The sequence below is a fragment of the Prionailurus bengalensis genome, chromosome C1 (genome assembly GCF_016509475.1).
Source record: "Prionailurus bengalensis isolate Pbe53 chromosome C1, Fcat_Pben_1.1_paternal_pri, whole genome shotgun sequence".
Classification (NCBI taxonomy): Eukaryota; Metazoa; Chordata; class Mammalia; order Carnivora; family Felidae; genus Prionailurus; species Prionailurus bengalensis.
The window spans coordinates 163150232-163164458 of NC_057345.1; positions in this window are offsets into that span (position 1 = coordinate 163150232).

Below are 14227 nucleotides of genomic sequence, written 5' to 3' on the forward strand. Positions count from 1 at the left end.
GCCAGAAGCCAATGTCCCCGAGGAACTGGGGAGCCAGCAGAAGAGACAACGAGGCAACCAAGCATTGTCCTCTTACTGTCCATACATTCACACACACTTGTTACAGGCTGCTGAGCAAGGAAGGAGTTCCATAAGACACACAAAAGCTCTGCAAGCAATATTCACTCATTCTTAAGTAACCAGGCACCACTTACCTGCTCAAGCTTGAGAGAAGAAAAAGATAATAACAGCAACACTGCCACTGACTGTTCCCCCTCTTCGCTCTCACAACGAACCCACTATGATCCCCATTTGACAGACGAGGTACTAACAAGGCTTAGAAAGGTTATGTAACTTGCCTAATATGTCATAGGTGTGTGCTGGAGAGCAAAAATTCCACCCCAGATTTATCTGATTGCCGAGCCTCTGCTCTTAACCATTACACTCGGCTGGCTTCATTGTCCAGAGGAGTCAGTCAGGAAACCTTTGGGATGCTGAGGCTTGAATCGGCTCTTGAGTGCAGTGCGTGGCTTGGGTTGAGGGAGAAGAGGAGAGGGTGTAATCCAAATTGCTGAGTTTGTATCCCCAGGGCTCACCACACTGCCTACTACATGGTAGAAACTCAATGTGTATTTAATGAATGAATAGATGAGAAAATGAGAAACAGTACAAGCAAAGGTAGGGAGATCAGTCTAAGAATGGAGAGCAGATGTGGGGAAAGGGAAAAGGAGAAAGTGGAAGGGGAAAGAAGCTCAAGGAGACCAGACTGGAGCAGTTCTCACTGTAGCAAGGAGTAGGAGCGGAGGTCAGCCAAGCCAGGTGGAGCTATTTGAGGAAGGCTTAAAATTCTAGAGTCATGAGTCTGCATTTAGTTCCGTGCGTGGTTAATTCCTAAGAAGGGGCGTGATAAGGTGGAAGCCTTGATTGAGAAGGTGAGTCTGGGTCTGGTGTGTGGGAGTGGCTGGAGGTGGAGCCCCAGTGAGAAACACACTAGGGAGGACTGGGGGCTCTGATTGGTGACCTAGGTACGAATGGAGCGCAGGCTTGTCTTTTTTTTTTTTTTCAGGTTTGTGTCTTAAACAGACAAGAGAGTTGGGCATGCCATCATGACTGCATTATTTAGGGCAAGCAGAGGACAGCAAGGAGGCGTGCATGTTGTTTTCATGACAAGCAAGCTAGGATATGGAGATACGATGAAAATAAGCAGCTCAGCCTCACTACACAAATAATTACTTTTAAAAATCTGCGGTCATCAGGTCAAAGGAATTAGCTACTACCTGTCTGAGCAAGTGGTTCCAAGTATGTTTAATGATCTTCATTGGCCTGAGATCTTTTTTTTTAAGCCCTCAAATAATTAGAGCAGCTCTTTTGTCAAATTTAGGTGGATCCTCTTGCTAATAAGAGTCATGAACCACAGGTAACCATTACTATTTGGCAAACATGTTGAGAACAAAGGCAGGACCTTCTCCTTTGGGGGGAACCTCGCAGTGGGTTCAGCACGGAGTACACAGAAATGAGTGCCTCGCAAATACATGTGGCCTTGACTTCCTAGCAACTGAGAGCTTTCTCCTTATGTCCCATACAGAGCCGGCACTCAGATGCTTCTAGCAATGCTCAAAGAGCTCCTGGGGCTCCAAACATTTGTGCCCAACATCAGTTCTCTGACTGTGCTTTAATCACATACATTCACAGGGGGTTTTGCCTTAAGAAATGAGCCTTGGGGTTCTTCGATGTTGGTAGTATCCTGTGAACAGAAGAGGATTTGAAACTGCAGGCACGTAGATGTTCATTTAATCATTCAACATACTTACTATGTACCCACTATGTACCAGGCTCTGTTTATGGCACTAGAAATATATCAGCGAACAATAGAGGCAGTCCTGCCCTCATGAAGGTTACCATCTAGTCAAAGAAGACAGGTAACAAACAATAAACGTAACTAGTAAGTTGGAAAGTGTGGAGTGCTATGGAGCAAAGGAAGAGTGTGAGGATTGGGGCCAGTGTCACAATTTTAAATAAGGTGGTCAAGGTAGGCTTCATTGAGATGGCGACATTGATCAGAGACCTGAAGAAGATAATCGTCTGTGTTGTTCCTGACTTATCACACTTAAAACCTTTCTTAAAGCATCAAACTTAAGGTAAAAATGAGGCATCAACATCTGGTATAAGCGGAATCAGGGACTAGCCTTCTTGTTGCGAAACTAACCAGACACATATTCAATATACTTGCATTTTAACAAATGCGACCAGATAAAACTTAATTTTCTGAGGTAGAATGTGCTAAAATAGCACTCCAAAACCCTTTCTGGGTAACAAAGTTCCCCCGTTAAAACTCTGGCCCTGGCAGTGCCTTTCTGTCAGGTACCATACTTTCTCTGAAAACCACAATAAGAACTGCTCTTTTATATCAAGATTAGAAACAGATACCAAATGGTTAAAGGGGATAATTAATAGCCAACAGCAAATCTTTGCATTAATGCAGTGGCAGGTGAATGGGTTATGAAAATTCCCTTTACCAGAGAAACAATCAGCTGCTTTACCACTCACCCTGCAGCCTTTATTTCTCGCTTGGAAAAAAGCCATATTTATGGCTTTTATGGGGGAAGAAAAGAGGCCAGGAATTCTGTGTTGGATAAATTTGATATCTGTCTAACCAATGATAACAATTCACGTTTAAGTGCATATTGTTAAAACCATAATCTCCGTTCCAGATTCTAAGCTATCGTAATACGTGTATTTTCAAGCCTTTTGGATTCCAAATGGCTCCCAGATCTAGAAAGTTATCTTACTGCTCAGCCAGGCAGGGGTTTGGTCTTGCACAGAGCCAGTTTCAACAAAGTCCCTGAAACACAACGTGTTCTGAGAAATTAGAAAGCATGCAGCGTGTGTTTCTTTTACATGATTATAACTCGGTTTCTCAGTGGTTTTCATACTAAATGGTTCTGCTCCGAGATTTCACCCCCAATATCACCTCCACATTTCTACGTCCTGCCTGCATTTCTCTGGTAGCTCATATATCTTCAACTTCTGACTCTGCTCAACCCAGTTCGGGCCTTCCTCAATTCTAAGCTGCCAGAGTATCATGGCTGAAATACTTGAATACTCATGTGAAAGGAACTCAATCAACTTCTGCTTTTGTGTCATTTAGTAACAGTTGCTCTATTTCCTTCTCTTCTATTAAGCAATTCTATTTGCACAGAAAAAACATAACCAACAAATGACTCTTCTTTTGTTTACCAAGTACTAAAAGCAGTGATAATAAACTAAACCATGCCAGACATTTACATAACCTACTCCACGCTCACATGGCAATGTCACATAGGGCTACGTGATGTGAGCCCCTTCAGAGGAGAAATGACAAAGGACTTCAAGGACAAGAAAAATTGCTTTTACCAAGAAAAAAGAAGCATGGTTTAATTGTGATTTGACTTGACAAGGGACACGTCCTGCTTTGAACAAAAATACATGAGCCTCTTGGGCAAATTATCAGGTTGATGTTGAATACACCGGTTTATCTTTCCCATCTTTTGCCAGATGCTCGATTTCATGGGTTGGTCTAGAACCACAAAATATATCCTATTAAAGCACAGGAACAAAATAGATGTTTTCTTCCACAGGAAGGCTCAACATGTAAATAACCACTATCTCTTTGACCTATATCCATTCCTGAGGCTGCACTCGTGACTTTCCACAAGCACCAAGCACCCCTGTATCTCACTATCACCTCAACCATCCTGCTATTGTGTAGATGAATTAACTGTGACAAGATGAAGTGGCTTGCTCAAGATCCAGTCACCACAACTAGCACTCAGGTGCTCTTTTGCCCAAGGTTACACAGATAATTAATGAAAGGTGATATCATTCCCTGCCTTCCAGCTTCTGGCAACACCCAACTTCCCCATCTTCTAGTATCTGCCTCAACGCACCTCACCTGTGCCCTGCACTCAACCAGAATGTCTGACTGCCAAAACATGCATTTGAACCTGTGTTTCTTCTACGTCATTTGGTGGAGTGCCACCTGTCTTAAAAGCAGGGCTGATGTACAAAATATTTAACCACTGCTATGGTCTAAGCACTTGACCATTCAGAAAGGATATTGGCTTAATGCTGAATCAAGGACTGGAGGCTCCCCTCCACCCTCAATAGGCCCTGTTAGCTGCAGGTGTGTGGGGGAGATCAGAGGGACCCCTAGGGGCAGTTTCTAAAGAGAAAGGTGTAAAGGATCCAGTCTTCTGTAATCTGCGCACCACATGTACAATGCTTCCAATTTATTATTCATTCAACAAATGTTAAGCACCTACAATATGTTTTTCCTTGTGGGAAAAAGAAAAGCAGTCAGACACACCCTCACGTCCTACCTTGTTTCTCGATGGAAGAGACAAGAAATGTCTGTCAATAGTTACAACAGAAACCAGAAAATTGTTTTAAGATAGGTCCAGGAAGATGGGTATGGCTGTTGACAAAAGGAGGCATCGTTTGTGGTTATGCATCACAGAAGGCCTTCTGGGAGGCTCATTTCAGCCATGGCTCTTAAAGGGTGGGGAGGATTTGGGGAGGAGGAGCTAAAAGGGACAGTATTCCAGGCTTTGGGAAGAAGTGCACACAAAAGTAAGAAATGGTAGGGTATATAAAGACCACAGATGTAGTCTAGCTGGCTGGCCGTCACTGGTGGCACGTTTACAGGCATCAGCACCAAGGAGTGTGGCCATAGGAAAGGAAGGGGTTAGCAACGACTGAATGAATACTCCAGAGCACTGCTTCCTGGGCTTCAGGGCATGCTCCCTGGGAGCCCTCTCATTTCTAAACTGGTCAGGCACCCCTCCCCCAATTTCTGACTCTACTAGAGAACAGGCAGGCATTGGCTAAATGGACCAAGGGATTACATGCCCTTGCCAGGCTCTGATGGGCCAGGGAAGAACTGGCGATTGAACGCTGCCCTTGGAATCACTGCCTGGGAACAGGATGCATTCTCCAGCCTGCTTGGAGGCAGCCCAGCACTGAGTCTGGCTCTACTCCAGCCTGGTCCCAAAGCCAGAAGTGGGAGTATGTGACAATGGGCCGTGAGTGCTCCCTCGTTCCTCAGTTGGGGCTGGAGGTGGGAGAGGGGAGGGTTTGTTAAAAGTAGATCTAAAATAGGAGTAGGCAGAGAACACTGTGTGAAGTCATTTAAGAAGAATGATCGACTCTCAGAGTTTGCTCTAGACTAAACTGGAGGAGATTTTTTTCAAAGTTGCTTTTACCATCTCCTGTAGAATATACGGGTCCCTCATTATTTTAGTTCGATGATGGAAACCAGCAACTTGCTAATTGGAAAGAGCACGGGCTTTGGAGTTCCACCAATCTGGCCCCAGCTCCTTCCTTGTCAGGAAGAGAACACACTTCCTATTTACCTAGAAATGATGCACTGGCAGGGAGGGTTCACGGATTCAAGATGAGGTCTAGGAAAAAGGAAGTTAGTAAATAAGAAGTTGTCAGTGCTTCTCTACCATGATGCAAGAACGATGGAACTCTGTTCTCCCTGACTGGTAGTCTTAAACAGAAGCATTTGTAGAACAAGCACAGAGAGGAAAACCAGCTCCCCTGGTCTAAAGGCTGTGCTCCCTGCGAACAGCCAGTTCCTTCTGTTCTTATTCTACACCCCACAATCTGCCTTTACATCTACAATCCAGTTTCCTGAGTAGACTTGCTTTAGAGCATCCTGTGTATATAACCAGCTCCAATTTTCAAACAAAGCCTTTCTCCTATTGCATTGTTTTCCATATTGGAGACTTTAATCAAATTCTCAAGAGGTCCATGAATGCTTTAGAATACCTTTTAAGTGTTGTGTTTTCATTTGAAAGATCGCATAAACATTTTAACACAAGCATCACCTGGATCACCATCTTTTTACAGAGTAATGCTCTGTAATATCAATGCCCAGACTGGATTTGCATTGATGACTATTTTGGTCAAGTGACCATCTAAAGTCTCATAATGTAAGTGTGAAAGCAATCGTTCTCAAATGGGGATATATTCAAGGGTCCACACGTTTTCAAGTCTGAGAAACATTTCTTAACTATAAATAACATGACAGGCTGGTTTATATATCAGTCTCTTGTAAGTTTGGCTATCAAATCCCTCCCAGCTTAATCACCCTGAATGAAGGGACCCAATAGTTATTGCATCTGTAGAGCTAAAGATCAGATCTGTGGTATCTGTACCAATATACTGCCAGTCAGTAAAGCAACCAGTTAAATGACCTCCTCCTGAAAAGCTCTACTCTCTTGTATGTGACACATAGATTGTGATTGGCCATCAGAAAAACTAATCTTAGATCTGAAATAGAAGACCTTTTGATCTCTGCTCTCAACCTTGTAAAATGCAGGTGAAGCTACCTCCACTACTATTAATAGGGATATGGGGCTAATAATTCCAGACTTTCCGCCGTGCCAGGTCTGTCTGGCCCTGCTCCTGACTCAGTACTCTTATCTTTTTTTTTTTTTAATTTTTTTTTCAACGTTTTTATTTATTTTTGGGACAGAGAGAGACAGAGCATGAACGGGCGAGGGGCAGAGAGAGAGGGAGACACAGAATCGGAAACAGGCTCCAGGCTCTGAGCCATCAGCCCAGAGCCTGACGTGGGGCTCGAACTCACGGACCGCAAGATCGTGACCTGGCTGAAGTCGGACGCTTAACCGACTGCGCCACCCAGGCGCCCCTCAGTACTCTTATCTTAAGGAGATTACAATGTGCCAAAGACCAATGAGATGAAAGAGGCATGAGAAAGAACATTTGGAGAAAGTCACACCTGAGGTCTGCAGGCTAACTCAGGTAGGACTATGCAAAATTTCTTTAGGCAAATCATGCATCTGAAAGACGTCTCTGAGTCCGGGTCAGAGTAGCAGTATTCATGTTTTGGATGCAAATAACAAAGTCACCAAGGGGACTCATTTGTTCTCGTAACTGGCAGTGCAGAGGTTGATCCGACTTCGGGTGTAGACTCAGTGGCTCAGCACCGCCCTCAGGACAATTTCTTCCTGCCACTCTGCCCTGCCAAACACAGCATTGGCTCCAACCTCAGGCTGGCTCTCCTCACGAACACAGGATGGATGGCTGCCAGCAACACGTAGACCATGCGCTTCCTCCTTTGGGGATGCTTTTATTTAGCATTCCAAGCAACAATTCCAAGATTTCACCCTGATTAGAGTCCTTGAGATCGCTCTTCTCCAACATTCACATCGAATCAATCAGAAAACGATGGATTCTGCCTTCAAAATATATATGGCATCCAACCACCTGTCACCATGTCTGCTGCCACCACCCTATTGCCATATTTCACCTGGATTACTGGAGTCACCTCCTAACTGGTCTCCCTGCTTCTGCTCCTATTCCCCCTAAAGCAGCCTGCGTGATACTTTAAAAATGTAAGTCGGGGGCGCCTGGGTGGCGCAGTCGGTTAAGCGTCCGACTTCAGCCAGGTCACGATCTTGCGGTCCGTGAGTTCGAGCCCCGCGTCAGGCTCTGGGCTGATGGCTCAGAGCCTGGAGCCTGTTTCCGATTCTGTGTCTCCCTCTCTCTCTGCCCCTCGCCCGTTCATGCTCTATCTCTCTCTGTCCCAAAAATAAATAAACGTTGAAAAAAAAAATTAAAAAAAAAAAAAAAGTAAGTCAGATCATGTCACTGCTCAGAATCGTCCAATGGCTCCCCATCGCACTTGCGAATGAGCCAGCGAGTTTGCAATGCCCTGTAAGTGCATAATCTGGCTCCCGGCACCCTTTTGGGACCTCAGCCCCTGCCGCACCCCCTCCCTTTCTCACACCAGGTGTGCTCAGCTTCTGATCAGGGACATTATACTGGCTGTCCTCTTTGCCTAGGACTCTCATCTTCTGGAGAGCCACACGGCTCACTTCCAGGTCACTTTGTCAGTGAGACCTAACCAGGTCACCCCATTGAGAACCACAATGTCTGCAAGACCCTCTGCACTCACAATCTCCCTACCCTGCTTACTTTTTTCTCTAGTACTGCTCACCTAGTGTACTTATTGATTTATTGACTCCTCCCAGCAAGAATGTAAGAGATTTATGTCTATTTGTTTCCCTGATGCAGGTGCTCAAAAAGGTTTGCTGAATGAATGAATGAATCAGCCTGGCTCTGACACCTCACCTACTTCTGAACTCTTTTTTTTTTTTTTCCAATGTTTATTTTTTGAGAGAGAGAGAAAGAGAGAGACAGAACGTGAGAGGGGGGAGGGGCAGAGAGAGAGAGGGAGACACAGAATTCGAAACAGGCTCCGGGCTCCAAGCTGTCAGTACAGGGCCTGATGCAGGGCTCGAACTCATGAACCACGGGATCATGACCTGAGCCGAAGTCAGATGCTCAACCGACTGAGCCACCCGAGCGCCCCTACTTCTGAACTCTTATGGGAAAATGCCTAAGACCATAAAGTTAGGAGTAGGACCTACCAAAGTTGGACTACGCTGGATGTCTCCAGAGAATTCTGGTTGGAATTTTGATTATGTTCTAAGAAAGAAAATGATAGGAATCAACAGACAATTGGTGGGGTTAACAACACCTATGGTGCTCATGTAAAATGATGGTTCTTGGGTCCAACCACAAACTTACAAATCAAAATTTCAAGGGACAGGGATTATAAAAATCTCCATCTTCTTTTATTTCTTTCTTTCTCGTTCCTCCTTCTTCTCCGTCTTCTTCTTTGTCTTCGTCTTCACCCTCATCTTCATTTTCGTCTTTTTATTTTTATTTAAAAAAAAATTTTTTTTTCAACGTTTATTTATTTTTGGGACAGAGACAGACAGAGCATGAACGGGGGAGGGGCAGAGAGAGAAGGAGACATAGAATCGGAAACAGGCTCCAGGCTCTGAGCCATCAGCCCAGAGCCTGACGCGGGGCTCGAACTCACGGACCTCGAGATCATCTTCGTCTTTTTAAATCAGCAGCTCCAGGTGATTCTTCGGCTCATTAAAACTGAGAATAGTTTGGGGAGTGTGTATCCATACTTGGCAGGAGCAGCACAGGTGTACTGTGAGACATAACAAGTATAACAAAGACAACTGAGATATAATAAACAGTATTTTTAAATGTTTACTTATTTTTGAGAGAGAGAGAGAGAGAGAATGAGCAGGAGAGAGGCAGAGAGAGAGATAGAGAATCCAAAAGGGTCTCTGTGCTGACAGCCCGAGGCGGGGGCTCAAACTCACAAACCATGAGATCATGACCTGAGTTGAAGTGGGATGCTTAACCGACTGAGCCACCCAGGTGCCCCAAGAATATTTTTTTGGTTGTTTATTTTGAGAGAGGGGGGGAGAGAGAATTCCAAGGAGGCTCTGCACTGTCACTGCAGAGACCGAAATAGGGCTTGATCTCATGAACCATGAGATCATGACCTGAGTCAAAATCAAGAGCAGATCCTTAACCAACTGAGCCATCCAGGCACCCACAGAAGAATACTTCGAAGTCGAAACTGTTAATGAACTTTGGGAGTTGGAGTTCTCTTTAGATAATTATTTCCTTTTGTTTGCATAAATCTTTGTTTCTTGATTTTTCCATACAAATAATCAATATTCAAAAAACAATGGCATTTTTGTCACTTAAATAGAATTAGATTAACATTTTGTTAAATTTCATGCCAGTTTATAGGACTAGATTTTGCTTTTGACATTTTCATAATCATATTTAATCAATCTCTGAATCTGAAGGACAGCTTTTAGTGAAGTGCTATTTTTTGTTCAACAATAAAATTATCATTGTTTTTATCCAACTTATTTAAACAAACAAACAAAAAGTTCACCCATTTCTCTTAGCCCTACCACTCCCTGCCTCTGGCAACCACCAATCTGTTCTTTGTATCTATGAGTTTAATTATATGTTTTTTTCTAGACTCCACATATAAGAGAGATCATATGATACTTGTCTTTCTCTGGCTTCTTTCATTTAACACAATGCCCTCAAAGTCCTTTCGTGTTGTCACAAATAGCAAAATTTCAATCTTTTTTATGGCTGAGTAACATTCCATTTGTGTATTTGTGTGTGTGTGTCTGTGTGTGTGTCCCCCAATTTCTTTATCCATTCATCTATTAATGGACACTTAGACTGCTTCCATGTCTTGGCTGTTGTAAATAATGCAGCAATGAACATGGGGGTGCATATATTTTTGAATTAATGCTTTCATTTTCTTCAAATAAATATCCAGAAATGGAATTGCTGGATCACATGGTAGTTTTATTTTGAATTTTTTGAGGATCCTCCATAGTGTTTCCATAGCAGCTGCACCAATTTACATTCCCATCAACAGTGCACAAGGGTTCCCTTTCCTCCACATCCTCACCAACATTTGTTATTTCTTCTCTTTTGGAGAACAGTCATTCTGACAGGTGTGATGGTGATTATCTCATTATGATTTTCATTTGCATTTACCCAACTATCAGTAATGTTGAGCGCCTTTCCACGAACCTATTGGCCATCTGTATATCTTCTTTGGAAAAATGTCTATTTAGATTCCCTGTCCATTTTTTAATTGGATTGTTTGTTTTTTTGCTATTGAGTTCTTTGAGTTCTTTATATATTTTGGATATTAGGTTCTTACTAGATATATGATTTGCAAATATTTTGTCCCATTCAGTAGGTTGCATTTTGATTTTGTTGATTGTTTCCTTTGCTGTGCTTTTTAGTTTGATGTCATCCCACTTATTTATTTTTGCTTTTGCTGCTTTTGCTTTTGGTGTCAGATTCAAAAAATATCACCAAGACTTGTGTCAAGGATCTTACCACCTATGTTTCCTTCTAGCACTTTTTTTTTTTTAATGTTTATTTATTTTTGAGAGAGAGAAAGAGAGAGAAAGCATGAGCAGGGGAGGGACAGAGAGAGAGAAGGGAACAGAGGATCCAAAGCAGGTTCCAGGCTCTGAGCTGTCAGCACAGAGCCCGACACGGGGCTCAAACCCATAAGCCATGAGATCATGACCTGAGCCAAAGTCTGACATTTGACTGAGCCACCCAGGCACTCCTTTAATCCATTTTAATTTTTGTGCATGTTATAAGATAGTGGTCTAGTTTCATTCTTTTGCATGTGGCTGTCCCAAGTTTCCTAACACCATTTACTGAAAAGACTGTACTTTTCCCATCATATATTCTTGGCTCCTTTGTTATTATTGACCGTATAGAGGCACCTGAGTGGTTCAGTTGGTTAAGCATTCAACTCTTGGTTCTGGCTCAGGTCATGATCTCACGGTTCATGGGTTTGAGCCCTGAGTTGTGCTCCTGTCTCTCTCTGCGCCTCCCCCCCCCCCAAAAAAAATACATACATACATAAACTTAAAAAAATAATGGACCATATATGTGTGGGTTTATTTCTGGGCTCTCTATTCTGTTCTATTGATCTATGTTTTTAGTGCCAATACTGTATTGTTTTAATTACTAAAGCTTTGTAATAGTTTGAAATAAGGGAGTGTGACACCTCCAGCTTTGTTCTTCTTTCAAAAGATTGACTATTCCAGGTTTTTTATGGTTCCATACAAAGTTTAGGATTTCTATTTTTTTTTTTTAGGATTGTTCTATTTCTGTGAAAAATGCCATTTGATAGAGCTTTCATTGAAACTGTAGATTGCTTTGGATTGTATAGACATTTTAACAATATTAATTCTTCCAATCCATGAGCATGGACTATTTTTCCATTTATTTGTGTCTTCTTCAATTTCTTTCATTAATGTCCTAGAGTTTTTAATATATAAGTCTTTCACATCCTTGGTTAAATTTTTTCCTAGGTATTTTATTCTTTTTGATGTAAGTGAGATTATTTTCTTAATTTCTCTTTCTGATAGCTCACTGTTAGTATATAAAAATGAAACATAATTAAAAAAAAATTTTATGTTTATTCATTTTTGAGAGACAGAGTGTGAGGGGGAGGGACAGAGAGAGGGTGAGACCCAGACTCTGAAGCAGCCTCCAGGCTCTGAGCTGTCAGCACAGAGCCCCATGCAGGGCTCAAACCCACAGACTGTGAGATCGTGACCTGAGCTGAAGTCAGATGCTTAACTGACTGAGCCACCCAAGTGCCCCCAAAAATGAAACATATTTTTTTAGTATAAATTTTGTATCCTGCAATTTTATTGAGTTTGTTTATTCTAACAGCTTTTTGATGTATTCTATAGGATCTTCCTGTATACATTATTATGTCACCTGCAAATAATGAGTTTTACTTCTTTCTTTCTGGTGTAGATGACTTTTATTTCTTTTTCTTACCTAATTGCTCTGGCTAGGACTTTCAATAACATGTTGAATAAAAGTGCAAGGGTGTCTTATTCCTGATCTTAGAGGAAAAGCTTTCAGCTTTTCACCATTGAGTATGATCTTAGCTGTGGACTTGTCATATATGGCCTTTATTATGTTGAGGTATGTTCCCTCTACACCCACTTGGTGAGAGTTTTTGTCATAAATGGATGATAACTTTTGTCAAATGCTTATTCTATCTACTGACCTAATCATATTTTTATCCTTCATTTTGTTAATGTGCTGTATCACATTGATTGACTTGTAGACATCATACCATCTTTGCATTCCTAGAAAGAGCCCACTCAATCATGGTATATGATCCTTTTAATGTATTGTTGAATTTGGTTTGTTTTTTATTGAAGATTTTTGCATCTATACTCATCAGGGATATTGGCCAGTAATTTTCTTGCGGCATCCTTGCCTGCTTTTGGTAACAGGATAATGCTGACCTTGTAAAATTCATTTAAAAGGTTCCCTAAAAAAAAAAAAAAAAAAAAAAGCCACCTGGGTGGCTCAGTCGGTTAAGTGTTCAACTTTGGCTCAGGTCATGATCTCACAGTTTGTGGTTCGAGGCCCACATCAGGCTCTGTGCTGACAGCTCAGAGCCTGGAGCCTGCTTCAGATTCTGTGTCTCCCTGTCTCTGCCCCTTCCCCACTTGCACTCTCCCTCTCTCTCTCTCCCAAAAACAAATAAATATATATTTTTTTAATGTTAAAAAGAGTTCCCTGCTCTTCTATTTTTGAGAAAAGTTTGAGAAGGATTTGTATTCATTCTTCTTTGAATGTTTGGTAGAATTCACTAGTAAAGTCATCTGGTCCTGGACTTTGTTTGTTGGGAAGTTTTTGATTACTGATTCAATCTCCTTATTAGAAATTAGTCTATTCAGATTTTCTATTTCATCACGATTCAGTCTTGGTAGGTTGTGTATTCTAGGAATTTATCCATTTTTTCTAGTTTGTCCAATTTGTTAGTGTAAATTATTTATAGTAGTCTCTATTAATCATTTGTATTTCTATGGTATCAGCTGTAACATCTCTTTCATTTCTGATTTTGAGTCCTCTTTTTTCTTTTTTTTTTTTTTAATTTTTTTTCAACGTTTATTTATTTTTGGGACAGAGAGAGACAGAGCATGAACGGGGGAGGGGCAGAGAGAGAGGGAGACACAGAATAGGAAGCAGGCTCCAGGCTCTGAGCCATCAGCCCAGAGCCCGACGCGGGGCTCGAACTCACGGGCGGCAAGATCGTGACCTGGCTGAAGTCGGACGCTTAACCGACTGCGCCACCCAGGCGCCCCTAGTCCTCTTTTTTTCTTGGGGAGTCTAGCTAAACACTTGTCAATTTTGTTTATCCTTTCGAAGAACAGCTCTTAATTTCATTAATCTTTTCTATTATCTTTTTAGTTTGCATTTCATTTATTTCTGCTCTAGTCTTTGTTTACCCTTCTACTAACTTTGGGCTCCATTCGTTCTTTTTCTAGTTTCTTGAGGCGTAGAGTTAGGTTGTTTATTTGAGGTTTTTCTTGTTTCTTGAGGTAGGAATTTATCACTATAAACTTCCTTCTTAGAACTGCTTTTGGTCTTAACAATAGAGAACAAACTGATGGTAACTGAAGGGGAGTGCGCAGGGGGGAAGGGTTAGGTAGGTTATGGGTATTAAGGAGGACACTTGTCGTGGTGAGCACTGGGTATCATATGTAAGTGATGAATCACTAAATTCATACCTGAAACTAATGTTACACTGTACATTAATTGACTGGAATTTAAATAAAAACTTTGAAAGAAAGGAAAAAAACCTGCGTTTGCCACATCCTATAAATTTTAGGATGTTACATTTCCATTTTCATTTGTTTCAAAGTATTATTTTATGTCTCTTTTCTTTGTTGAACCACTCATTATACAATAGCATGTTGCTTAATTTCCACGTTTGTGAATTTTCCAGTTTTCTTTATGTAATTAATTTCTAGTTTCATACCACTGTGGT